Source organism: Oncorhynchus gorbuscha, linkage group LG16 (assembly GCF_021184085.1).
Source record: "Oncorhynchus gorbuscha isolate QuinsamMale2020 ecotype Even-year linkage group LG16, OgorEven_v1.0, whole genome shotgun sequence".
Taxonomy (NCBI): Eukaryota; Metazoa; Chordata; class Actinopteri; order Salmoniformes; family Salmonidae; genus Oncorhynchus; species Oncorhynchus gorbuscha.
Window position 1 is genome coordinate 70,392,138 of NC_060188.1, and position 25,993 is coordinate 70,418,130.

Consider the following 25,993-nt stretch of genomic DNA (forward strand, 5'->3'; position numbering starts at 1 on the left):
GATATGAAGGTTAACGCTACATATGATTATTGTTCAAAGTTACAGTTCTAGGATAAAACATACATAAAAACAGACAATGATGTGGTAAAAGTGGTACAGTATATGTTACTATGTGTTTAAGACCGTTATATCAATGCGTCTAAATGAGATCTATACATGAGGCTTCATTTTGCAAATGCAAAATAGCACTGAACTGTGCAAAAACAAAACAAACATTTAAACTCACTATATGCAATGTGATTTACGTTGGTCATTTTTCTTTAGCGATAAAAGTGAGAAGTAGGTGATTACTTATTAACCAGATGTTAACTATACAGCAGGAATATGTGTTGCACACCATACAATCACTTTACATTATTTGGAACTCAGTTTGGATAATATTCCATCTCAGGTATTTATATTGTTACAATTATTCTGTATATTTGTTTTGTTTGCAAAACAGAATCCAGGCCATAAAAACTTAAATAAATGTGTATGTTTGCCCATATACAAGTTGTGCATCTTATACCTAATTTGCCTCAAATTTGGTTGTTTTTACTTTTTCAGCGACAGATTATCACAGCCCCATTAGGAAACACATACATCACAGTGATGTCAAGATGTCTGGTCCTTATTCATAATGCTTCTGTATAGAAAATTATTAAGGTTATGAATCCCCACTCATTTGGAGGAAGTGCTCTGTCTAAGTGGTTTGAGTGCCTGCATTCAATCTGCACCATCCAACTGGGCAACAACTGGTTGAATCAATGTTGTTTCCACATCATTTCAACCAAAAAATGAAATGTGATGATGTTGAATCCATGTGTAAAAACCGATTGGATTTGCAAAAAGTCATCAATATAAGATCATTTCGTATTTTTTTCACCCTATTTTTTTTAACCTAAATCCAATGACATGGTGAAATGTTTTCTTGATTTCATGTTGAATTCACCTTAGATGACAACTCAACTTAAAGTTAATCAAAATTAGACTTTGAACTGATGTCTATGCCCAGTGGGATCCTTCATTGACTTAATTTATAATTTCACAAAAAATACACACAAAGAGGGGGGTGAAATAACCCAGGATGATCTACATTCTGACAGCCCATTACAAAACATCAAATGATGAGCATTAACAATCAGACAACTCCTCACCATGTGATCGCTTTGTGGCATTTTCTGTTGGTTCCAACATTTTATTTTGCCACTGGAGGAGCTCTTTTTTGTTCCATTTTGCATCTAAGTGGCCATTCTTGCTGTCACTTGAGTTGAAGTATTCTCTCACAGAATTTCTGACAGTTGCTTGCAGTTTTATTCTAATAGTGTGGCTGATTGCACATTCGGTCTTGTGGCTGATTGTGCTTGCAGTCTTGTGGCTGATTGTGCTTGCAGTTTTGGCTGATTGTGCTTGCAGTATTGTGGCTGATTGTGCTTGCATTCTTGTGGCTGATTGTGCTTGCATTATTGTGGCTGATTGTGCTTGCAGTTTTGGCATGAGTTTTAGATGATGTGTGGGAGAGAGGAGTGCACCCACCACCCAACTGTTCAGGGACCACTTCACCAAGGTGAATATCTGTTTTGGCCTTTCATCCTTTTTGTTATTTGCAAATTGTCTGGTTGACACAGACTGCAGGACCAGTGGAGTGTTTTGACCATAGGACACTGTCTGGGGTATGTGGAGCTGCACACTTTGGGCCAGCAGTTCCCCAATTTCCTGATGTTCTCTCCCTGTGTCAGATACCAGAGAGACTCCACACAGTTCCACAGATTGATCAGACTGTTTTTTCACCAGCATTCTGTTAGAGGAGGTGTAAAATGCAATTTTCGTCCCCTTCACCTCTTCCTTCTTGACAAACAGTTTTTTTATTTCTCAGCTGTATGTGTGCAATGGATGTTTCTTTGGTCTGTCCTTTTGACTCTGACAACTTGCACACTTTATCCTTCTGTGTCATGTTTGTCATTTATTATCTTGTCTTGTCCCTGTGCTTCCCATTCTATTCGTTTCCCTCTGCTGGTCTTATTTGGTTCTTTCCCTCCTTCTATCCCTCTCTCTCCCCCTCCCTCTCTCACTCTCTCGCTCTCTCTTCTCTCTATCGTTCCGTTCCTGCTCCCAGCTGTTCCTATTCCCCTAATCATCATTTAGTCTTCCCACACCTGTTCCCGATCCTTTCCCCTGATTAGACTCCCTATTTATTCCTTTGTGATCCGTTCCTGTTCCATCGGTTCCTTGTTTTGTATTCCATGCTGTGATTGCGTTTCGCCTTGTCCTGTCGTGTTTTTTGCCGTGATTGTGTATCACCCTGTCCTGTCGTGTTTTGTGCCTTCTTCAGACGCTGCGTGTGAGCAGGTGTCTCAGTCGACTACGGCCTGCGCCTACCCGAAGCGACCTGCAGTCTGTGGCCGCTTCTCCAGTTGTTTTCCCTCTACAAATCTAGAGGATTTCAGTTATTCCGTTTTGAACATTAATAAACTCTGTTTCTGTTAAGTCGCGTTTGGGTCCTCTTTCACCCGCATGACAGAAGGAACCGATCAAGGAATGGACCCAGCGACTTCAGACGCTGTTTACACTGCCGTCAAGATCCAAGGAGCCATGCTCGGCAGACACGAGCAGGAATTGTCTGCTGCTCGCCATGCCGTGGAGAACCTGGCCGCTCAGGTTTCCGACCTCTCTGGACAGTTCCAGAGTCTACGTCTCGTGCCACCTGTTACTTCCTGGCCTGCCGAGCCTCCAGAACCTAGGGTTAATAACCCACCTTGCTACTCCGGGCAGCCCACTGAGTGCCGCTCCTTTCTCACGCAGTGTGAGATTGTGTTCTCTCTCCAACCCAACACATACTCTAGAGAGAGAGCTCGAGTTGCTTACGTCATTTCACTCCTTACTGGCCGGGCTCGAGAATGGGGCACAGCTATCTGGGAGGCAAGGGCTGATTGCTCTAACAAATTCCAGAACTTTAAAGAGGAGATGATTCGGGTTTTTGACCGTTCAGTTTTTGGTGGGAGGCTTCTAGGGTCCTGGCTTCCTTATGCCAAGGTGAACGGTCCATAACGGATTATTCCATTGAGTTTCGCACTCTTGCTGCCTCTAGTGAGTGGAACGAGCCGGCGCTGCTCGCTCGTTTTCTGGAGGGACTCCACGCAGTGGTTAAGGATGAGATTCTCTCCCGGGAGGTTCCTTCAGATGTGGACTCTTTGATTGCTCTCGCCATCCGCATAGAACGACGGGTAGATCTTCGTCACCGGGCTCGTGGAAGAGAGCTCGCATCAACGGTGTTTCCCTGCTCCGCATCGCAACCATCTCCCTCCGCTGGCTTTGAGACTGAGCCCATGCAGCTGGGAGGGATTCGCATCTCGACTAAGGAGAGGGAACGGAGGATCACCAACCGCCTGTGCCTCTATTGCGGAGTTGCTGGACATTTTGTTAATTCATGTCCAGTAAGAGGCCAGAGCCCATCAGTAAGCGGAGGGCTACTGGTGAGCGCTACTACTCAGGTCCCTTCATCTAGATCTTGTACTACTATGTCGGTCCATCTACGCTGGACCGGTTCGGGTGCTACATGCAGTGCCTTGATTGACTCTGGGGCTGAGGGTTGTTTCATGGACGAAGCATGGGTTCGGAAACATAACATTCCTTTCAGACCGTTAGACAAGCCTACGCCCATGTTTGCCTTAGATGGTAGTCATCTTCCCAGTATCAAATTTGAGACACTACCTTTAACTCTCACAGTATCTGGTAACCACAGTGAGACTATTTCTTTTTTGATTTTCCGTTCACCGTTTACACCTGTTGTTTTGGGTCATCCCTGGCTAGTATGTCATAATCCTTCTATTAATTGGTCTAGTAATTCTATCCTATCCTGGAACGTTTCTTGTCATGTGAAGTGTTTAATGTCTGCCATCCCTCCCGTTTCTTCTCTCCCTACTTCTCAGGAGGAACCTGGCGATTTGACAGGAGTGCCGGAGGAATATCATGATCTGCGCACGGTCTTCAGTCGGTCCCGAGCCAACTCCCTTCCTCCTCACCGGTCGTATGATTGTAGTATTGATCTCCTTCCAGGGACCACGCCTCCTCGAGGTAGACTATACTCTCTGTCGGCTCCCGAACGTAAGGCTCTCGAGGATTATTTGTCTGTGTCTCTTGACGCCGGTACCATAGTGCCTTCTTCTTCTCCGGCCGGGGCGGGGTTCTTTTTGTTAAGAAGAAGGACGGTACTCTGCGCCCCTGCGTGATTATCGAGGGCTGAATGACATAACGGTTAAGAATCGTTATCCGCTTCCCCTTATGTCATCAGCCTTCGAGATTCTGCAGGGAGCCAGGTGCTTTACTAAGTTGGACCTTCGTAACTCTTACCATCTCGTGCGCATCAGAGAGGGGGACGAGTGGAAAACGGCGTTTAACACTCCGTTAGGGCATTTTGAGTACCGGGTTCTGCCGTTCGGTCTCGCCAATGCGCCAGCTGTTTTTCAGGCATTAGTTAATGATGTTCTGAGAGACATGCTGAACATTTTTGTTTTTGTCTATCTTGACGATATCCTGATTTTTTCTCCGTCACTCGAGATTCATGTTCAGCACGTTCGACGTGTTCTACAGCGCCTTTTAGAGAATTGTCTCTACGTAAAGGCTGAGAAGTGCTCTTTTCATGTCTCCTCCGTTACTTTTCTCGGTTCCGTTATTTCCGCTGAAGGCATTCAGATGGATTCCGCTAAGGTCCAAGCTGTCAGTGATTGGCCCGTTCCAAGGTCACGTGTCGAGTTGCAGCGCTTTTTAGGTTTCGCTAATTTCTATCGGCGTTTCATTCGTAATTTCGGTCAAGTTGCTGCCCCTCTCACAGCTCTTACTTCTGTCAAGACGTGTTTTAAGTGGTCCGGTTCCGCCCAGGGAGCTTTTGATCTTCTAAAAGAACGTTTTACGTCCGCTCCTATCCTCGTTACTCCTGACGTCACTAGACAATTCATTGTCGAGGTTGACGCTTCAGAGGTAGGCGTGGGAGCCATTCTATCCCAGCGCTTCCAGTCTGACGATAAGGTTCATCCGTGCGCTTATTTTTCTCATCGCCTGTCGCCATCTGAGCGCAACTATGATGTGGGTAACCGTGAACTGCTCGCCATCCGCTTAGCCCTAGGCGAATGGCGACAGTGGTTGGAGGGGGCGACCGTTCCTTTTGTCGTTTGGACAGACCATAAGAACCTTGAGTACATCCGTTCTGCCAAACGACTTAATGCCCGTCAAGCTCGTTGGGCGTTGTTTTTCGCTCGTTTCGAGTTTGTGATTTCTTACCGTCCGGGTAGCAAGAACACCAAGCCTGATGCCTTATCCCGTCTGTTTAGTTCTTCTGTGGCTTCTACTGATCCCGAGGGGATTCTTCCTTATGGGCGTGTTGTCGGGTTGACAGTCTGGGGAATTGAAAGACAGGTTAAGCAAGCACTCACGCACACTGCGTCGCCGCGCGCTTGTCCTAGTAACCTCCTTTTCGTTCCTGTTTCCACTCGTCTGGCTGTTCTTCAGTGGGCTCACTCTGCCAAGTTAGCTGGTCATCCCGGTGTTCGAGGCACTCTTGCGTCTATTCGCCAGCGCTTTTGGTGGCCGACTCAGGAGCGTGACACGCGCCGTTTCGTGGCTGCGTGTTCAGACTGCGCGCAGAAGAAGTCTGGTAATTTTTTTCTGCTTCTGCTCCTGGTCTTGCTGGGTCTCAGTCTGTTCCCTGCCATCGCATCTCTCCTGTTCTTGTCCCTGCCCTTGCTGTGTCTCAGTCTGTCCCTAGTTCTCATTTTTTTTTTAGAGTAGTACCCTAGTTTCCCTTTTTATCGTTTTTCGTTACGGTCCTGAGGAGAGGAGTTGGGTTCTTTCTCGGGACGTGCTGGACCGTTTGATCTATGATTTCCTCCGTTGCCGCCAGTGTTCCTCCTCGAGAGCGCCAGGAGGCGCTCGGTGAGTGGGGGTACTGTCATGTTTGTCATTTATTATCTTGTCTTGTCCCTGTGCTTCCCATTCTATTCGTTTCCTCTGCTGGTCTTATTTGGTTCTTTCCCTCCTTCTATCCCTCTCTCTCCCCCTCCCTCTCTCACTCTCTCGCTCTCTCTTCTCTCTATCGTTCCGTTCCTGCTCCCAGCTGTTCCTATTCCCCTAATCATCATTTAGTCTTCCCACACCTGTTCCCGATCCTTTCCCCTGATTAGACTCCCTATTTATTCCTTTGTGATCCGTTCCTGTTCCATCGGTTCCTTGTTTTGTATTCCATGCTGTAATTGCGTTTCGCCCTGTCCTGTCGTGTTTTTTGCCGTGATTGTGTATCACCCTGTCCTGTCGTGTTTTGTGCCTTCTTCAGACGCTGCGTGTGAGCAGGTGTCTCAGTTGACTACGGCCTGCGCCTACCCGAAGCGACCTGCAGTCTGTGGCCGCTTCTCCAGTTGTTTTCCCCTCTACTATCTAGAGGATTTCAGTTATTCGGTTTTGAGCATTAATAAACTCTGTTTCTGTTAAGTCGCGTTTGGGTCCTCCTTCACCTGCATAACATTCTGGCTCTGGTGCACCTGTTCCCCTCTCCAATCAGAGTGAATCCTTTCACTGTCTGGTTGAGAGACAGGGCTTTGAATATACTCACCTTTTAAACTACAGAGGCTTTGGGTGAGCATCTGGTGGTCTTCTCTATTCTGAATGCTAATAGAATGGCAATGCTTCTAGTCTCCTTTTCTCTCATCAGACCAATTATACCCATCCAAATCCTTGGGTGCCTGAGCAACTGCCACTGGGAATGTCATGGTCCAATCTTTTGGAAATGTCTTTGTGGTGTCTGGAGTGAGAGGGCGTAACCGTGCCGACATGCCGAACAGGAAGGGGAGGGAGTTGGGCTCGTTGGGAGAGGACACAGAGTCGGTGCAGAAGGAGAAGGCACTGTCTTTGGAGCTCAGAGAGGAGGTAGATGGAGAGGTGCCTGTGGAGGACAGGCTGGAGAAACTGGACCTGTTGGACACGGCCAGCCTCTGGACAAGGTGCCAGAACCTCGAGGCTACATGAGGGGATCTCCAGAAGGCATACCTAGACTTGCTGGCATCTACCCTGGGGTTGCTGTCCCACTTTAGTAGCCCCTTGGTGTGGGATTTGTGTGTGTGTGTGTTGGGAGTGGTCTGCATGGCCACACATCACTGCTGCATCGCAGCTGGACTGGCGGGCGACAAGAGTGTAGAGCTGGCTGTGGGACCCCAACCGGGGGGAGCTTAGACACACAATGGGCTCTGAGGAGCAGCGGGCTGAGCAAAAACTTTGTGTCCCCATCAGGGAGCAGATAGACCTACTGGAGAGGGAAGACATTAAGTCTAGATTCCCACAGCTATAAGCACTGTCCTCAGTCACATGTTGCTTTTTCAAGGAGTCAACCTCATTCAGAAGCCCCAAAATCTCTTTCAAGACCAGTTTCTCCAATGGCAGGAAAAAGGTTCCCTGTTAGGAGAGTGATGTCCTTCTTGCTTCTCTCAGTCCCAATAATCAGACGAGTCGACCTGCTGGTAAGACTCCACTGAAAGGAAAAACACAAAAAGATCCAAATGAGAGCACATGGTTACCATGGAAATGCTAAAATAGCGAAGAAACACTTATCTAATATAGATCTCACCCATGACATCCTCTGCAGTTCCTTGTTCCTTCTTTGGCTCAGTAAAAATGCACTCAACATCTTCACCAAAAAATCGCTGGGGTGTTTTCAATGAGATGTTGAACGAGAGCTGCAACCTGTATGGGAGACAGGAAAAACGAATTGAGGCAGAAACCCTTAACAAATAGGAAGCACAGGAGATGAATGTACACTATCTGCTCATGGATGATAATTATATTTTTTTGCTAGCTAAAACACCAGAATCATTACTGGGGTCCAATGAAAAATACTTTCAATTAAATATATTATTCCAACTTACACAGAAACAACTTTGATGTGTTGATGTGTTTAGAACTCTTGAGGACTGTTTTTTAAATGTTTATCTTGGTGATGTTTCACAGCAGCACAAATGTCAAATACTAGATCAATGTGCTGACGTTTAATTGGCATAATAATTGTGTAGGCCAAATTGTGTTGTAGACAACAATGTACCACGTAGACTGTTTTTGGTCCTCTGCAAATTAAACTTAATACATTTCTTAGCCTTGACATCATGTTGCTCTTTAAAATGATAATTTTAGCAGTAAGCTGCAGAATAGATAGAAAATGAAGCCTATTCCAAAAGCAGGACCAAATACGAACTGACAAATTCAGCATATACAGTGGGGTCCGAAATACCGACACCCTTGATAAAGATGAGCAAAAATGACTGTATATAACAATACTGAGCAATTGTATGCTAAAAAAGGGAAATTATATTAATACCAATACAATTGCTAAAAGAAAGATTTTGTTTAACAGGTAATAATTGTTTTTCTCAAAAAGGCAGGGGTCAAAATGATTGACATATGTAAATATCCTTATAAATAAAGTAGTCAAAAGTGTAGTATTTGGTCCCGTATTCCTAGCACGCATTGAGTACATCAAGCTTGTGACTCTACAAACTTGTTGGATGGATTTGCAGTTTGTTTTGGTTGTGTTTAAGATGATTTTGTGCCCAATAGAAATGAATACTAATTAATGCATTGTGTAATTTTGGAGTCACTGTTATTGTAAATAAGAACATAATACATTTCTAAACACTTCTACATTAATTTGGATGCTACAATGACTACAGGTAATCCTGAATTAATCATGAATAATGAAGAGTGAGAAAATTGCAGAGCGTTAAAGATCATACAACCAAGACATGCGTACCTCCCCTGTTATTGGTAATAGGATGCATTCTTGCATTTGTGTGTTTTATTGAAGCCTTAATAAAATATGATATCTTTGACTATATTTAATAAAATAGAATAATAGTTAACATGCTCACTCTCATATTATTTTTCAGAGGTAGTCGGGTGCTGGATCCTTATAGTCCATAGTGAAAGACATGGTCAGCACACAATAGTACTCTATGGATATTTTATTACACCATAATCATCTTAATTCATTTATTTCTCTGTGTACAAAATACAGAGAAAAAATAAATAAATAAATTATTGATGATTTATGGTACTTATAAAATATCTAGTGATGCACCGATACATCATTTTGGCCGATACCGATATCCAATATTTTCCTTGCCCAAAAAAACAATATGTCACGCCTTGGTCATTGTATTTTGTGTTTTTGTTATATGTTTGAGTAGGCCAGGGTGTGACATGGGTTTATATGTTGTGTTTCGTATTGGGGTTTGTATTATTTGGGATCGCGGCTGATTAGGGGTGTGGTATAGGCTTGGCTGCCTGAGGCGATTCTCAATTAGAGTCAGGTGCTTATCGTTGTCTATGATTGGGAACCGTATTTAGGCAGCCTGAGTTTCGCCTTGTATTTCGTGGGTGTTTGTTCCTGTCTCTGTGTTATAGTCACCAGATAGGCTGTAATTAGTTTCACGTTCCGTTCTGTTGTTTTTGTATTTAGTTTCAGTTATTTCATGTACCGCGATTCTTTCATTAAAGTCATGAGTAACCTACACGCTGCATTTCGGTCCGACTCTCTTCATTCAACAGACGAACGCCGTTACAAATATTGATACCGATAACTGATATTAAAAATTTTAGCGGCCTTTTAAGCATTCTAGTACAGTTAAATAGTTAACACACATATGGACGCAGCGCTCTAAGGCACTGCATCTCAGTGCAAGAGGTGTCACTACAGTCCCTGATACGAATCCAGGCTGTATCATATCCGGCCGTGATTGGGAGTCCCATAGGGCGGCGCACAATTGGCCCAGCGTCGTCTGGGTTTGGCCGTGGTAGGCCGTCACTGTAAATAAGAATTTGTTCTTAACTGACTTGCCTAGTTAAATAAAGGTTACACACACACACATACACACATACACACACAGACCAAAATGTATGTCCCCATTACCAGTAAATCATAATCAAAACCTATTTATTTCCCTTAATTGCTGTGCTGTTTTGTTGTTCATTTGTTCAGTCGTTTCATTCTCAACCAGGACTTCATCACACATGTCAAGCAGTGAAGTTTCAGCTTTGTCTGTCCGTGGCCTCTCTTGCTCGGTGCGCACTGTCACTTTTCATTTCCATCATGTCCAGCTGTGGTAGAATGGCCAGATGGAAGCAACTCCTCAGTAAAAGGCACATGACAGCCCACTTGGAGTTTGCCAAAAGGAACCTAAAGACTCTCAAACCATGAAATTCTCTGGTCTGATGAAACCAAGATTGAACTCTTTGGCCTGAATGCTAAGCGTCACGTCTGGAGGAAACCTGGCACCATCCCTATGGCATGGTGGTGGCAGAATCATGCTGTGGGGATGTTTTTCAGTGTCAGGGACTGGAAGACTAGTTAGGATCGAGGCAAAGATGAGCGGAGCAAAGATAGAGAGATCCTTGATGAAAACATGCTCCAGAGCGCTCAGGACTTGGCACACAGCCAAGAGAACACAGGAGTGGCTTTGGGACATGTTTCTGAATGTCCTTGAGTGGTCCAGCCAGAGCCGGGGCTTGAACACAATCTAACATTTCTGGAGAGACCTGAAAATAGCTGTGAGCAACACACCCCATCCAACCTGACAGAGCTTGAGACGATCTGCAGAGAAGAATGGGATAAACTCCACAAATACAGCTGTGCCAAGCTTACAGCGTCATACCTAAGAAGGCTCTATGCTGTAATCGCTGCCAAAGGTGCTTCAACAAAGTACTGAGTAAAGGGTCTGAATACTTATGTAAATGTAATATTTAGTCATTATGGGGTATTGTGTGTAGATTGATGAAGGAGAAAAAAGGTTGGATGAGAGAGAAAAGAAGTTTGAGAATCACTCATTTAGACAACAGTTCTTAAAAAACTCTTAAGGATCTGCTCCCTTTTTAATAAAATAAAAAAATTATCCTAAAATGACATACCCAAATCTAACTGCCTCTAGCTCAGGCCCTGAAGCAAGGATGTGTATATTCTTGGTACCATTTGTAAGGAAAAACTTCCACGTTTGTGGAAATGTGAAAGGAATATAGGAGAATATAAAACAATGGATAGTGTAGAAGATAATACAAAGAAAAAACAGACATTATTTTGTATTTTCTTGTACCATCATCGTTGAAATGCAAGAGACAGGCCATAATGTATTTTTCCAGCCCAGGTGCAATTTAGATTTTGGCCACCAGATGGCAGCAGTGTATGTGCAAAGTTTTAGACCGATCCAATGAACCACTGCATTTCTGTTCAAAATGTGCCTACTTTAGGCCTCCCGGGTGGCGCAGTGGTCTATGGCCGCGACCGGGGGGGTCCATGGGGCGACGCACAATTGGCCTAGCGTCGTCCGAGTTAGGGAGGGTTTGGCCGGTAGGGATATCCTTGTCTCATCGTGCACTAGCGACTCCTGTGGCGGGCCGGGCGCAGTGCACGCTAACCAGGTCGCCAGGTGCTTTCCTCTTTGGTGCAGCTGGCTTCCAGGTTGGATGCGCGCTGTGTTAAGAAGCAGTGCGGCTTGGTTGGGTTGTGTTTCGGAGTACGCATGGCTTTCGACCTTCGTCTCTCCCGAGCCCGTATGGGAGTTGTAGTGAGGAGACAAGATAGTAACTACTAACAATTGGATACCACGAAATTGGGGAGAAAAAGGGGGGTAAAATAAAAAATATCTATATTTTTTAAAGTGCCTAATTTGTTTATTAAAATAACCTTTCATGTTCAAAATTGTGCACTCACCTCAAACAATAGCATGGTATTATTTAATTGTAATATCCACTGTAAAATGGACAGTGCAGTTAGAGTAACAAGAATTTAAGCTTTCTGCCAATATGAGATATGTCTATGTCCTGGGAAATGTTCTTGATACTTTCAACCTCATGCTAGCCGCACTAGCCTACAACTGTCCCATGGGAGGGACAACGATCCCGGATAAGTATTAATTGAGACACATGGCCTTACCAAATTTTTCTCTTCCCTCCATGGGAAAATGTGTAGAATTGTAGGAAGACACTTTTGCTGGCCGTATTCAACGTTTTGTTTTTCAATCCCTTTGGCTCATTCTTTAGATGTAAGTGGTATATTATTAAACCTCAAAGTACGAAATTCTAAACTGATAACCCTTGTAATGCTCCCTATTTTATGTTAGGAACCTTCACACATCTTTCACCCCTGCAAAAGTTTTCTGTGAAATACCATGAGAATATTACATTTAAGCCATTCAGTAGACACTCTATTTTGTAGCGACTTACAATTACTGCATTCATCTTAAGATAGATAGGTTAGAAAACAACATATCACAATCATCTCATGTACATTTTCTCTCAACAAAGTATTTATCAGCCAAATCAGTGCGTGTGGATAAAAGAGGTGCCGGGGGCGCCATGAGAGTTATATTTTGTTTAGTCACCAATAAGTCATGTAATGATAGGCTCACCATTTAGTCACATTAACTATAATTGAATCCAATAGCAAAAAAATACAATAACTGTTATTTTGTCTTGAATAGAAAGAATAGTAGATGGTAAATATAATTTCCATACAGTATTTGACTATAATACATTTTTTAAATTTTATTCAGCAGTATTGTTAACAAATTACAAGAAAATCACATCAAAAGTCAAGTGAATACTTAGATGATCTGTTTAGATTTTTGTGCTTTGTGAAAATGTACCACATACTTATGAAAATTGCAACAAAATTATTGAAAAAAACTGTGTATACAGTACCAGTCAAAAGCCTTGATGACAGCTTTGCATACTCTTGGCATTCTCTCAACCAGCTTCATGAGGTAGTCACATGGAATGGATTTCAATTAACAGATGTGCCTTGTTAAAAGTTAATTTGTGGAATTTCTTTCCTTCTTAATGCGTTTGAGCCAAGTAGCTGTGTTGTGACAAGGTAGGGGGGTTTACAGAAGATAGTCCTATTTGGTAAAAGACAGAGTTCATATTATGGCAAGAATAGCTCAAATAAGCAAAGAGAAAGGACAGTCCATCATTACGTTAAGACACGAAGGTCAGTTAATCCGGAAAATTTCAAGAACTTTCGCAAAAACCATCAAGCGCTCTCATGAGGACCGCCACAGGAAAGGAAGACCCAAAGTTACCTCTGCTTCAGAGGATAAGTTCATTAGAGTTACCAGGCTCAGCAATTGCAGCCCAAATAAATGCTTCACAGAGTTCAAGTAACAGACACATCTCAACATCAACTGTTCAGAGGATACTGCGTGAATCAGGGCTTCATGGTCGAATTGCTGCAAAGAAACCACTACTAAGGGACACCAATAAGAATAAGAGACTTGGTTGGGCCAAGAAACACGGGCAATGGACATTAGACCTGTGGAAATCTGTCCTTTGGTCTGACGAGTCCAAATGTATTTTTGGTTCCAACCACCGGGTCTTTGTGAGACGCAGAGTAGGTGAATGGATGATCTCCTCATGTGTGGTTCCCACCGTGAAGCATGGAGTAGGAGTTGTGATGGTGTGGGGGTGGTGCTTTGCTGGTTACACTGTCAGTGATTTATTCAAGGCACACTTAACCAGCATGGCTACCACAGCATTATACAGCGATACATCATCCCATCTGGTATACGCTCATTTGTCTTTCAAAAGGAAAATGACCCAACACACCTCTAGGCTGTGTAAGGGCTACTTGACCAAGAAGGAGAGTGATGGAGTGCTGCATCAGATGACCTGGCCTCCACAATCACCTGACTTGAACCCAAATGAGATGGTTTGGGATGAGTTGGACCGCTGAGTGAAGGAAAAGCATGTACGAGAACTTCTTCAAGACTGTTGGAAAAGCATTCCAGGTAAAGCTTGTTGAGAGAATGCGAAGAGTGTGCAAAGCAGTCTTCAAAGAAAAGGGTGGTTACTTTGAGGAATATTTGTTTCACACCTTTTTGGTAACTACATAATTCCATATGTGTTATTTCATAGTTTTTGTCATGTTTTGTCATTTATTATCTTGTCTTGTCCCTGTGCTTCCCATTCTATTCGTTTCCCTCTGCTGGTCTTATTAGGTTCTTTCCCTCTTTCTATCCCTCTCTCTCCCCCTCCCTCTCTCACTCTCTCGCTCTCTCTTCTCTCTATCGTTCCGTTCCTGCTCCCAGCTGTTCCTATTCCCCTAATCAATCATTTAGTCTTCCCACACCTGTTCCCGATCCTTTCCCCTGATTAGAGTCCCTATTTCTTCCTTTGTGTTCCGTTCCTGTCCTGTCGGTTCCTTGTCTAGAATTCACCGTGCTGTGTTTGTGTATCGCCCTGTCGTGTCGTGTTTTCCTCAGATGCTGCGTGGTGAGCAGGTGTCTGAGTCTGTCTGGTTCAAGTGCCTTCCCGAGGCAACCTGCTGTTCACCTGCTGTTCAAGATCGAGTCTCCAGTTTGTCCTCGTCATTTCGAGTGAAAGTTGTGTTTTTGTTTGTATTTACTTTACTGGATTAAAGACTCTGTTTTCGCCAAGTCGCTTTTGGGTCCTCTTTCACCTGCATGACAGAAGGAACCGACCAAGGAATGGACCCAGCGACTTCAGACGCTCGTTACACTGCCGTCGAGATCCAAGGAGCCATGCTCGGCAGACACGAGCAGGAATTGTCTGCTGCTCGCCATGCCGTGGAGAACCTGGCCGCTCAGGTTTCCGACCTCTCTGGACAGTTCCAGAGTCTACGTCTCGTGCCACCTGTTACTTCCTGGCCTGCCGAGCCTCCAGAACCTAGGGTTAATAACCCACCTTGCTACTCCGGGCAGCCCACTGAGTGCCGCTCCTTTCTCACGCAGTGTGAGATTGTGTTCTCTCTCCAACCCAACACATACTCTAGAGAGAGAGCTCGGGTTGCTTACGTCATTTCACTCCTTACTGGCCGGGCTCGAGAATGGGGCACAGCTATCTGGGAGGCAAGGGCTGATTGCTCTAACAAGTTCCAGAACTTTAAAGAGGAGATGATTCGGGTTTTTGACCGTTCAGTTTTTGGTGGGGAGGCTTCTAGGGCCCTGGCTTCCTTATGCCAAGGTGAACGGTCCATAACGGATTATTCTATTGAGTTTCGCACTCTTGCTGCCTCTAGTGAGTGGAACGTGCCGGCGCTGCTCGCTCGTTTTCTGGAGGGACTCCACGCAGTGGTTAAGGATGAGATTCTCTCCCGGGAGGTTCCTTCAGATGTGGACTCTTTGATTGCTCTCGCCATCCGCATAGAACGACGGGTAGATCTTCGTCACCGGGCTCGTGGAAGAGAGCTCGCATCAACGGTGTTTCCCTGCTCCGCATCGCAACCATCTCCCTCCTCTGGCTCAGAGTCTGAGCCCATGCAGCTGGGAGGGATTCGCATCTCGACTAAGGAGAGGGAACGGAGGATCACCAACTGCCTGTGCCTCTATTGCGGAGTTGCTGGACATTTTGTTAATTCATGTCCAGTAAAGCCAGAGCTCATCTGTAAGCGGAGGGCTACAGGTGAGCGCAACTACTCAAGTCTCTCCATCAAGATCCTGTACTACTTTGTCGGTCCATCTACGCTGGACCGGTTCGGGTGCTACATGTAGTGCCTTGATAGACTCTGGGGCTGAGGGTTGTTTCATGGACGAAGCATGGGTTCGGAAACATGACATTCCTTTCAGAGAGTTAGAGAAGCCTACGCCCATGTTCGCCTTAGATGGTAGTCATCTTCCCAGTATCAGATTTGAGACACTACCTTTAACCCTCACAGTATCTGGTAACCACAGTGAGACTATTTCTTTTTTGATTTTTCGTTCACCGTTTACACCTGTTGTTTTGGGTCATCCCTGGCTAGTATGTCATAATCCTTCTATTAATTGGTCTAGTAATTCTATCCTATCCTGGAACGTTTCTTGTCATGTGAAGTGTTTAATGTCTGCCATCCCTCCCGTTTCTTCTGTCCCTACTTCTCAGGAGGAACCTGGCGATTTGACAGGAGTGCCGGAGGAATATCATGATCTGCGCACGGTCTTCAGTCGGTCCCGAGCCAACTCCCTTCCTCCTCACCGGTCGTATGATTGTAGTATTGATCTCCTTCCGGGGACCACTCCTCCTCGGGGTAGACTATACTCTCTGTCGGCTCCCGAACGTAAGGCTCTCGAGGATTGTTTGTCTGTGTCTCTTGACGCCGGTACCATAGTGCCTTCTTCCTCTCCGGCCGGGGCGGGGTTCTTTTTGTTAAGAAGAAGGACGGTACTCTGCGCCCCTGCGTGGATTATCGAGGGCTGAATGACATAACGGTTAAGAATCGTTATCCGCTTCCCCTTATGTCATCAGCCTTCGAGATTCTGCAGGGAGCCAGGTGCTTTACTAAGTTGGACCTTCGTAACGCTTACCATCTCGTGCGCATCAGAGAGGGGGACGAGTGGAAAACGGCGTTTAACACTCCGTTAGGGCATTTTGAGTACCGGGTTCTGCCGTTTGGTCTCGCCAATGCGCCAGCTGTTTTTCAGGCATTAGTTAATGATGTTCTGAGAGACATGCTGAACATCTTTGTTTTTGTCTATCTTGACGATATCCTGATTTTTTCTCCGTCACTCGAGATTCATGATCAGCACGTTCGACGTGTTCTACAGCGCCTTTTAGAGAATTGTCTCTACGTAAAGTCTGAGAAGTGCTCTTTTCATGTCTCCTCCGTTACTTTTCTCGGTTCCGTTATTTCCGCTGAAGGCATTCAGATGGATTCCGCTAAGGTCCAAGCTGTCAGTGATTGGCCCGTTCCAAGGTCACGTGTCGAGTTGCAGCGCTTTTTAGGTTTCGCTAATTTCTATCGGCGTTTCATTCGTAATTTCGGTCAAGTTGCTGCCCCTCTCACAGCTCTTACTTCTGTCAAGACGTGTTTTAAGTGGTCCGGTTCCGCCCAGGGAGCTTTTGATCTTCTAAAAGAACGTTTTACGTCCGCTCCTATCCTCGTTACTCCTGACGTCACTAGACAATTCATTGTCGAGGTTGACGCTTCAGAGGTAGGCGTGGGAGCCATTCTATCCCAGCGCTTCCAGTCTGACGATAAGGTTCATCCTTGCGCTTATTTTTCTCATCGCCTGTCGCCATCTGAGCGCAACTATGATGTGGGTAACCGTGAACTGCTCGCCATCCGCTTAGCCCTAGGCGAATGGCGACAGTGGTTGGAGGGGGCGACCGTTCCTTTTGTCGTTTGGACAGACCATAAGAACCTTGAGTACATCCGTTCTGCCAAACGACTTAATGCCCGTCAAGCTCGTTGGGCGTTGTTTTTCGCTCGTTTCGAGTTTGTGATTTCTTACCGTCCGGGTAGCAAGAACACCAAGCCTGATGCCTTATCCCGTCTGTTTAGTTCTTCTGTGGCTTCTACTGATCCCGAGGGGATTCTTCCTTATGGGCGTGTTGTCGGGTTAACAGTCTGGGGAATTGAAAGACAGGTTAAGCAAGCACTCACGCACACTGCGTCGCCGCGCGCTTGTCCTAGTAACCTCCTTTTCGTTCCTGCTTCCACTCGTCTGGCTGTTCTTCAGTGGGCTCACTCTGCCAAGTTAGCTGGTCATCCCGGAGTTCGAGGCACTCTTGCGTCTATTCGCCAGCGCTTTTGGTGGCCGACTCAGGAGCGTGACACGCGCCGTTTCGTGGCTGCTTGTTCGGACTGCGCGCAGACTAAGTCGGGTAACTCTCCTCCTGCCGGTCGTCTCAGACCGCTCCCCATTCCTTCTCGACCATGGTCTCACATCGCCCTAGACTTCATTACCGGTCTGCCTTTGTCTGCGGGGAAGACTGTGATTCTTACGGTTGTCGATAGGTTCTCTAAGGCGGCACATTTCATTCCCCTCGCTAAACTTCCTTCCGCTAAGGAGACGGCACAAATCATTATCGAGAATGTATTCAGAATTCATGGCCTCCCGTTAGACGCCGTTTCAGACAGAGGCCCGCAATTCACGTCACAGTTTTGGAGGGAGTTCTGTCGTTTGATTGGTGCGTCCGTCAGTCTCTCTTCCGGGTTTCATCCCCAGTCTAACGGTCAAGCAGAGAGGGCCAATCAGACGATTGGTCGCATACTACGCAGCCTTTCTTTCAGAAACCCTGCGTCTTGGGCAGAACAGCTCCCTGGGCAGAATACGCTCACAATTCGCTTCCTTTGTCTGCTACCGGGTTATCTCCGTTTCAGAGTAGTCTGGGTTACCAGCCTCCTCTGTTCTCATCCCAGCTTGCCGAGTCCAGCGTTCCCTCCGCTCAAGCGTTTGTCCAACGTTGTGAGCGCACCTGGAGGAGGGTGAGGTCTGCACTTTGCCGTTACAGGGCACAGACTGTGAGAGCCGCCAATAAACGCAGGATTAAGAGTCCAAGGTATTGTTGCGGCCAGAGAGTGTGGCTTTCCACTCGCAACCTTCCTCTTACGACAGCTTCTCATAAGTTGACTCCGCGGTTCATTGGTCCGTTCCGTGTCTCCCAGGTCGTCAATCCTGTCGCTGTGCGACTGCTTCTTCCGCGACATCTTCGTCGCGTCCATCCTGTCTTCCATGTCTCCTGTGTTAAGCCCTTTCTTCGCACCCCGTTCGTCTTCCCTCCCCCCCCTCCCGTCCTTGTCGAGAGCGCACCTATTTACAAGGTACATAAGATCATGGACATGCGTTCTCGGGGACGGGGTCACCAATACTTAGTGGATTGGGAGGGTTACGGTCCTGAGGAGAGGAGTTGGGTTCCGTCTCGGGACGTGCTGGACCGTTCACTCATTGATGATTTCCTCCGTTGCCGCCAGGATTCCTCCTCGAGTGCGCCAGGAGGCGCTCGGTGAGTGGGGGGTACTGTCATGTTTTGTCATTTATTATCTTGTCTTGTCCCTGTGCTTCCCATTCTATTCGTTTCCCTCTGCTGGTCTTATTAGGTTCTTTCCCTCTTTCTATCCCTCTCTCTCCCCCTCCCTCTCTCACTCTCTCGCTCTCTCTTCTCTCTATCGTTCCGTTCCTGCTCCCAGCTGTTCCTATTCCCCTAATCAATCATTTAGTCTTCCCACACCTGTTCCCGATCCTTTCCCCTGATTAGAGTCCCTATTTCTTCCTTTGTGTTCCGTTCCTGTCCTGTCGGTTCCTTGTCTAGAATTCACCGTGCTGTGTTTGTGTATCGCCCTGTCGTGTCGTGTTTTCCTCAGATGCTGCGTGGTGAGCAGGTGTCTGAGTCTGTCTGGTTCAAGTGCCTTCCCGAGGCAACCTGCTGTTCACCTGCTGTTCAAGATCGAGTCTCCAGTTTGTCCTCGTCATTTCGAGTGAAAGTTGTGTTTTTGTTTGTATTTACTTTACTGGATTAAAGACTCTGTTTTCGCCAAGTCGCTTTTGGGTCCTCTTTCACCTGCATGACAGTTTTGATGTCTTCACTATTATTAAGTAGAAAATAGTTCAAATAAAGAAAAACCCTTGAATGAGTTGGTGTGTCCAAACCTTTGACTGGTACTGTACATTAACTAGGTACTACCTAGTTTTGGTTCAGTAGATATCAGTTTTGATCAGTTTAATTAAGTGATATTTAATTATATTTTTAACAAATGACAAGAAAATCATATCAAAGGTAAATTGAGTTTTGCATTTTGTAAAATAGAGACTTAAATTGAAACTGTGTCCAAATTGAAAGAGTCATTTGGTGCAGTGAACAATTGACTTTAATTTTGTTTGTTGTACTCAGTCAATTGAAAATGTGCTTGGGGGTTTGAAACATGAGCCATTTTGATGATCTGTTAAGATTTTTGAGCTTAGAGTTGTGAAAATATACCATATACTTGTGAAAATTGCACCGAAGTGATACAAAACAAATGCAGTGGTATAACACAACAAATCAACTGGAATGGCATTCCCGTTGCACAAAAAGAGCAGTGAGCAAACCACACCCCAAAATATTCAAATGAGCCTCCGTTCCTACATGTTAATTATAATTTAAAGAAGAAAGAGTCATTATGGTTGCACATAGAACCATCACCTTAGCAAAGAACCATTGATGAACCTTGTTTTCGGGGTATGCAGATACAGACAGGGACAATACAGCTACAAAGGCATACATGAGAAGACATGGATGTGAGCACTGATGGCTGGTGGAAAAAGTCAAATACATGAGTCTTGCCATAAATGGTTTCTTAGAGAATGTTTGCATTACAAGGCAGCTGCTGAAAACACCCTTAAAAGGCACAATGCAGATAAATCACCATACACGTTTTTTCAGATATACCTTTCAAAACGGTGCATACAAAATGACCTGGCAGAAATATTTATATGGCATTTGAGAAAACATTACTCATTTTAAAGAGCAGCAAAAAGCTTAGTTATAAAATTATTTGTATATATTTTTTCCCACAATGTTGTGTTAAGACAGAGAGACTTGTGTGCTATACCTCCAACACGCTATGGCACATTTAAAACACTAATTATCCAAATTACAGGAAGCAGATTCCGATAACGTCTATAGAACTAGATGTGCTAGCGTGACAGGAAGTGATTTACTATCTCCATGTCAATCACATCCGTAAAGAGGGTGAGATAATTGATGTGTAAAAAGTAGAAAACATTCAACAAAATGCACTATTGAAAATGATATTTTCTATTCCTGTTGTGTATATCAATGGAACTTATTAAAAATCAATATATGCTAGCCTCTCTCTCTCTCTCTCTCTCTCTCTCTCTCTCTCTCTCTCTCTCTCTCTCTCTCTCTCTCTCTCTCTCTCTCTCTCTCTCTCTCTCTCTCTCTTGCTCGCTCGCTCTCTCTCGCTCTCTCATTGAAAGTTAATAAAGGATTCACCTGCTCGGCCAAGTCCTCCCACATCAGCCTTTAGCCTGAGGATGAAGTTTGGGCCAGAAGCATCTTTGAGAAGGTGATCAAGGTAGAGGCTCCCATCTATGTTGTTGGTGACTGCTGAGACTTGGCAGTCTGTTTCCCTCAAGGAGTTTAGGATAATACTGAAGGGATGCTCATGACCTGACAGACATGACACATGTAGATCTGATCAAATTAGGTTTTTGTGTAGAATTGGAGAATGCATTCAGTCACTGCTTCTACCGTTTCTGTTTAATCATGAATGATGATGTGGCCTATATGGTCAAGTGGTTAGTGCTGTTGCTCCTGGTACATGTGTGTACCACTGTCACAGTAGGTTTGAATCTGGCCTGGTAATCTGTCATCAGCTTACTATCTATTCAAATAAACCAACAAAATTGAAAGGAATGGGAAGGAGTCAAATGGCAAGGAGTTGAGAATTTAAAGGAGCAATTAAATGATGCTAGAAACATGTTGAATCACGCGCCCCTTATATTTACATGGGCTTAAAGCAAATATTAGATAAACATGGTTGCAGTCTTACCAATCCTTTGCAATTTTCTTTTGAACTGAGATCACCTACAATTCTCAGGGTACTAAATTATATTATTTTCTACCCGTATTGACTTGAGACAATGAGGTACTGTATGTGCCCTTTAGACAGAATAGCATGCAGTTGTATGAGGCATTCATTCCATGAATCCTTTTTATCAGATTCTTAAATATGCCTTGGCTTTCTAGAGAGGCTCCTGTAGCCATGTCACCAGATTACAGTTTCAAGTCATAAACCCTACATGTGAACACACCAAGGATGAGTACGGACCGAAAACCTGCCCAACTGAAATATTTGTTTGCTTTGGGTAATCCCTTGCCTACATAGAAACACTAAGGTGTAAAACCAGAGCCAAGTCAAGTGTGCCTCCATCCTGACTGTGTTTGGAGGTGTGTTTCAGTGCAAAGTGATAGTTCTGACACATTTCCTCACCAATAAGAGGGCATGGGGCTTCCTCTCTCCCTGAGACAACCCAGAGCCGGTAGTCAGTGGGTCTGCCCTGTGGGAATAGAAAAATACAATTATGTTTAGGAGGAAGAAAGGAAACTCAGCGATATCTACACCCCCAGGAATGGTCAGAGACAGGAAATGCAATTTGAGACCACAAAACATTGTCATTTATTCTTGTTCCTCTTGTGATACTCTTCTGGCCTACTCTAAAGATCTATGAGTAAAGATGTAGGCTAGTGGTAGCGGAGAATGATCTAAACCTTAAAAAACGAACCTTAAAAAACGAATAACTTAATTAAACATGTTGCAACAGGTGTAACATTGCAGAGCTTGGAGAGATTGAGTCTAGGTCAGGGCTCTCCAACCCTGTTTCAGGAGATCTACTGTCCTGTAGGTTTTCGCTCCAACCATAATCTAGCGCACCTGATTCTCCAGGAACATGGTTGGAGAACCCTGGTCTAGGTCATGCATGATTATCTTCAACTTGAAAAAAAATATAATAAAAAAAAATATATATTATTATATTATTATATATATATTATTATTATATAATGCTAGTATTATTTTTGTTAATACATAATACAAACAGAATATCCATACAGCAAAAATATGGATTACATCTAATAATAGAGCTAAGACATAATGACTACATTAACTAGTGTCAACAACTCACAGTGAGTCTTAACTGTTGGGTGAAGATCCTGTGTACTTTGTCAACTTCGTCTTTATTGTCCACATTCACAGTTGTCTACATTAACACAAAACACAGATACTTCCTTCATATTCTTATAGAATTGGAAAATATTGTCTGAGGTTACTTGAATCAATGTCATGTTAACTAGGAAAAGTCATACATTCATTCAATGTATATAATTTAGAATTGAAAGATTTGAGGGAAATGGTCAATAAGCATAGGATAAGTAGCAGTAGTTGTAGATGAGTGAATTCCCTTACCATTGCACTAGTTCCAATATTTATGAGAACAACCTTCATGGTTAGATTGCTGGGATATTCCACTTTCTTGGATTTGGTGATGTGCCTGTGGCAAATAGGCATATATTAGTGCTATACATGTCTGATATCTTAATGTGCCTGCATCAGGTAGATACATAATCCTACACTCTTAGAAACAATTGTTCCAACAGGGTTCTTCGGATGTCCCATAGGATAACACTTTTTAGTTCCAGGTAGAACCCTTTTGTGTTCCATGTAGAACCTCTGTGAAAAGGGTTCTACATAGAACCCAAAAGTTTTTTTTACCTAGAACCAAAAAGGGTTCTCCAAAGGGTTCTCCTATAGGGACAGGCGAATAACCCCTTTAGGTTCTAGATAACACTTTTTTTGTGTTAACATTTAAGTGTCAACATTTAATTTCAGGAGTAATTTTTATATTGTACACCTGGGTTTTGTAAATATTTCCTTACCATTGTAAAGATGAAAGCCATTTCTCCTTTGCCTCAGATGAACTGATTGGGAAAACAAATGTCATCTTTCCCCCCCAAGTTAATTTTAATCAATTTTTCTGGCAATTGAAAAATTGAATTTAATGATTGGAAGTAGCCTACCTGAGAGTCACCACGTAATTGGTGGTACGCCAACCAATGACAAAGGAGTTCTTTGAGGTGAGTTTTCTCTCATCATCCTCTTCAATTCAAGAACCCAACCACATCTCACACAGCCTCACACTCTCCTTCCGTTTGAGGCTTGAGGAAGACCTGCAAGACAACAGAGTAGATAAACCACTATCAGCTATCTATCAGGACAAAATACAATAGTAATTGCAATCATCAATTTCACATTATATGTATATATATATTAAATTAAAGTGCCCCACTCATCCTAAAATGATCCAAATCTGCACAATTGACATGAAGGACAAAATGCTCACTTCTAATATCCCATTGTTAGTTCGCATCTATTCCTATTCATCTTGTTCAGTAAGTGGACATTATTTTTAGACGCTGAGGACTAACTTTGATTTAGTGATGATGAGTGTGTCACTGAAAAGTGTCTCTCTTGGGTCTACAGTCCAGTGCTTAGCTGCATCTGCTCCTCCATCACAAACTCTGCACTCTGGGACGTTAGGCTTTGGATCAGCCGTGCTCTTGGTGATGGGACTGGGACGCCACCCCTAAAGACAAAAAACACTCTGTAAAGGCGATATCATGTCTCTGGCAATGATTCAGTTAATTGTACTTTTAATTGAATTGAATCCCCTTGGGTGACTTTGCCTTGAGTCTCCCATCAAACAGGCATTTAACAATACATTTATCACATTGCACAAAAAACACACAGGGGTTACATTCTTTGTAGGGGTTACATATTTGAATAATTTTACTATTTAGATGTCTGATACTCATGGGAATGCACGGCTTCTGGGCACCGGTTGTATATAAGTGCCTGTTTAATTTAAGTTTCATTTTAATTAAATAATTCAATGTCCAACAAATATGACTGTGTCTGATCTGACAACTCAAATACTTACCTAAGGGAAATGGAACAACAACGGAGCTCCCAGTAGCACACAAACATGTCAAATGACAATGATTAATTTAGTATCAAAGTTGAAATCACTATGATTGTTGCTGCAAATACAAAAGCATGTACTACTACAGTAATGGTTATCTGCCTTGAAAACGTTCTTAGTTTGTACATGACTGTGAGACAAGAAAGGACACAGAGAGGAAATCCAGTCGTCTACAGAATGAAGTGTGGATTGATAGCCATCTTTTGTAAACCAAGCCAACCAAAAATTAGGTAGAGACTAAATTCTCTTCAGTTTTTATAGGAGGTAATCCGAGATGGCAATAGCCCCACGTGCTGTGTTTCAAAGGGGTTGTTTGTGTTTCCCCTCACTGTTTATCTGCCATTACCATGATAGAGAAGTTCTGAGACCAAATAAAGGCAGGAATTCTTTGCAGATGGCAGGGCTACAGACCTTGGGACTGTGGAGTGCCGTGTGCATTATGCGTCACTGAGACAGTGAGCTAGAGCAGGGCTTGGAGAAGACAGGAGAGTTGAACATGAAAACAAAATGTTAGTCACTGCACATCTCAAGGGCAGTACAAATGTCTTTGGAGAAACTAGATTGATGAAACTGACAGTACAGAAAACCACACAAGCCATAGGTCGTATCCATTCTTCTGCTGAATACTAACAAAACATACCTTATCAAGTATGACATGATGTCTTTCAATAACTCATCACAATATAAGTCTATCACTAGTCTGCTTCGAGTTTGCTTTCATGGCAAATGCAGCAGCAGGGTCTGTGCAAAGCTGACAGCAGTACAAGTATTGTATTACGGAACAATAACATGGTGCTTGCCTACGGAGCTGTGAGGGGAACGGCACCTCAGTACCTCCAGGCTCTGATCAGGCCCTACACCCAAACAAGGGCACTGCGTTCATCAACCTCTGGCCTGCTCGCCTCCCTACCACTGAGGAAGTACAGTTCCCGCTCAGCCCAGTCAAAACTGTTCGCTGCTCTGGCCCCCCAATGGTGGAACAAACTCCCTCACGACGCCAGGACAGCGGAGTCAATCACCACCTTCCGGAGACACCTGAAACCCCACCTCTTTAAGGAATACCTAGCATAGGATAAAGTAATCCTTCTCACCCCCCCCTTAAAAGATTTAGATGCACTATTGTAAAGTGGCTGTTCCACTGGATGTCATAAGGTGAATGCACCAATTTGTAAGTCGCTCTGGATAAGAGCGTCTGCTAAATGACTTAAATGTAAATGTAAATGTAAATGTAACAATGGCTGGAAATGAGACTGTTATTATGTCAGATGAGACCATGATTATGCCTGAACAGTGAGTAAACACAAACAGTCACTGACATGAGACAAATGGATCTGGTAATTCAAATAGCATGAGTAAAAAGGGGAAACAAGCCTGGAGACAAGTGTGTAGACAGACAGACAGACAGACAGACAGACAGACAGACAGACAGACAGACAGACAGACAGACAGACAGACAGACAGACAGACAGACAGACAGACAGACAGACAGACAGACAGACAGACAGACAGACAGACAGACAGACAGACAGACAGACAGACAGACAGACAGACAGACAGACAGACAGACAGACAGACAGACAGACAGACAGACAGACAGACAGACAGACACTGTAAGTGGCAGTACTCTTCATATAGCTGACCTGCTGTGGCCCTTCGGTTTGCTGAAGGCCTTTGTCATGGCCGATTTGCCAGTGTTTTCGCTGAAGTGTTGTCCTCATTTTCTGTGAGAAAAAACA

General features: G+C 44.2%; 1 long non-coding RNA gene across 1 annotated transcript; it reads right to left on the reverse strand.

Moving 5' to 3' along the window:
* LOC124000743 lies at nt 1-25,993 on the reverse strand. The gene is made up of 10 exons (XR_006832659.1): nt 25,898-25,993; nt 23,704-23,861; nt 23,155-23,445; nt 22,685-22,769; nt 22,404-22,478; nt 21,713-21,779; nt 20,713-20,889; nt 7,589-7,704; nt 6,492-7,492; nt 1-1,921 (listed from the first exon to the last, which is right to left on the reverse strand). It is a non-coding gene; the product is annotated as an uncharacterized LOC124000743 (long non-coding RNA).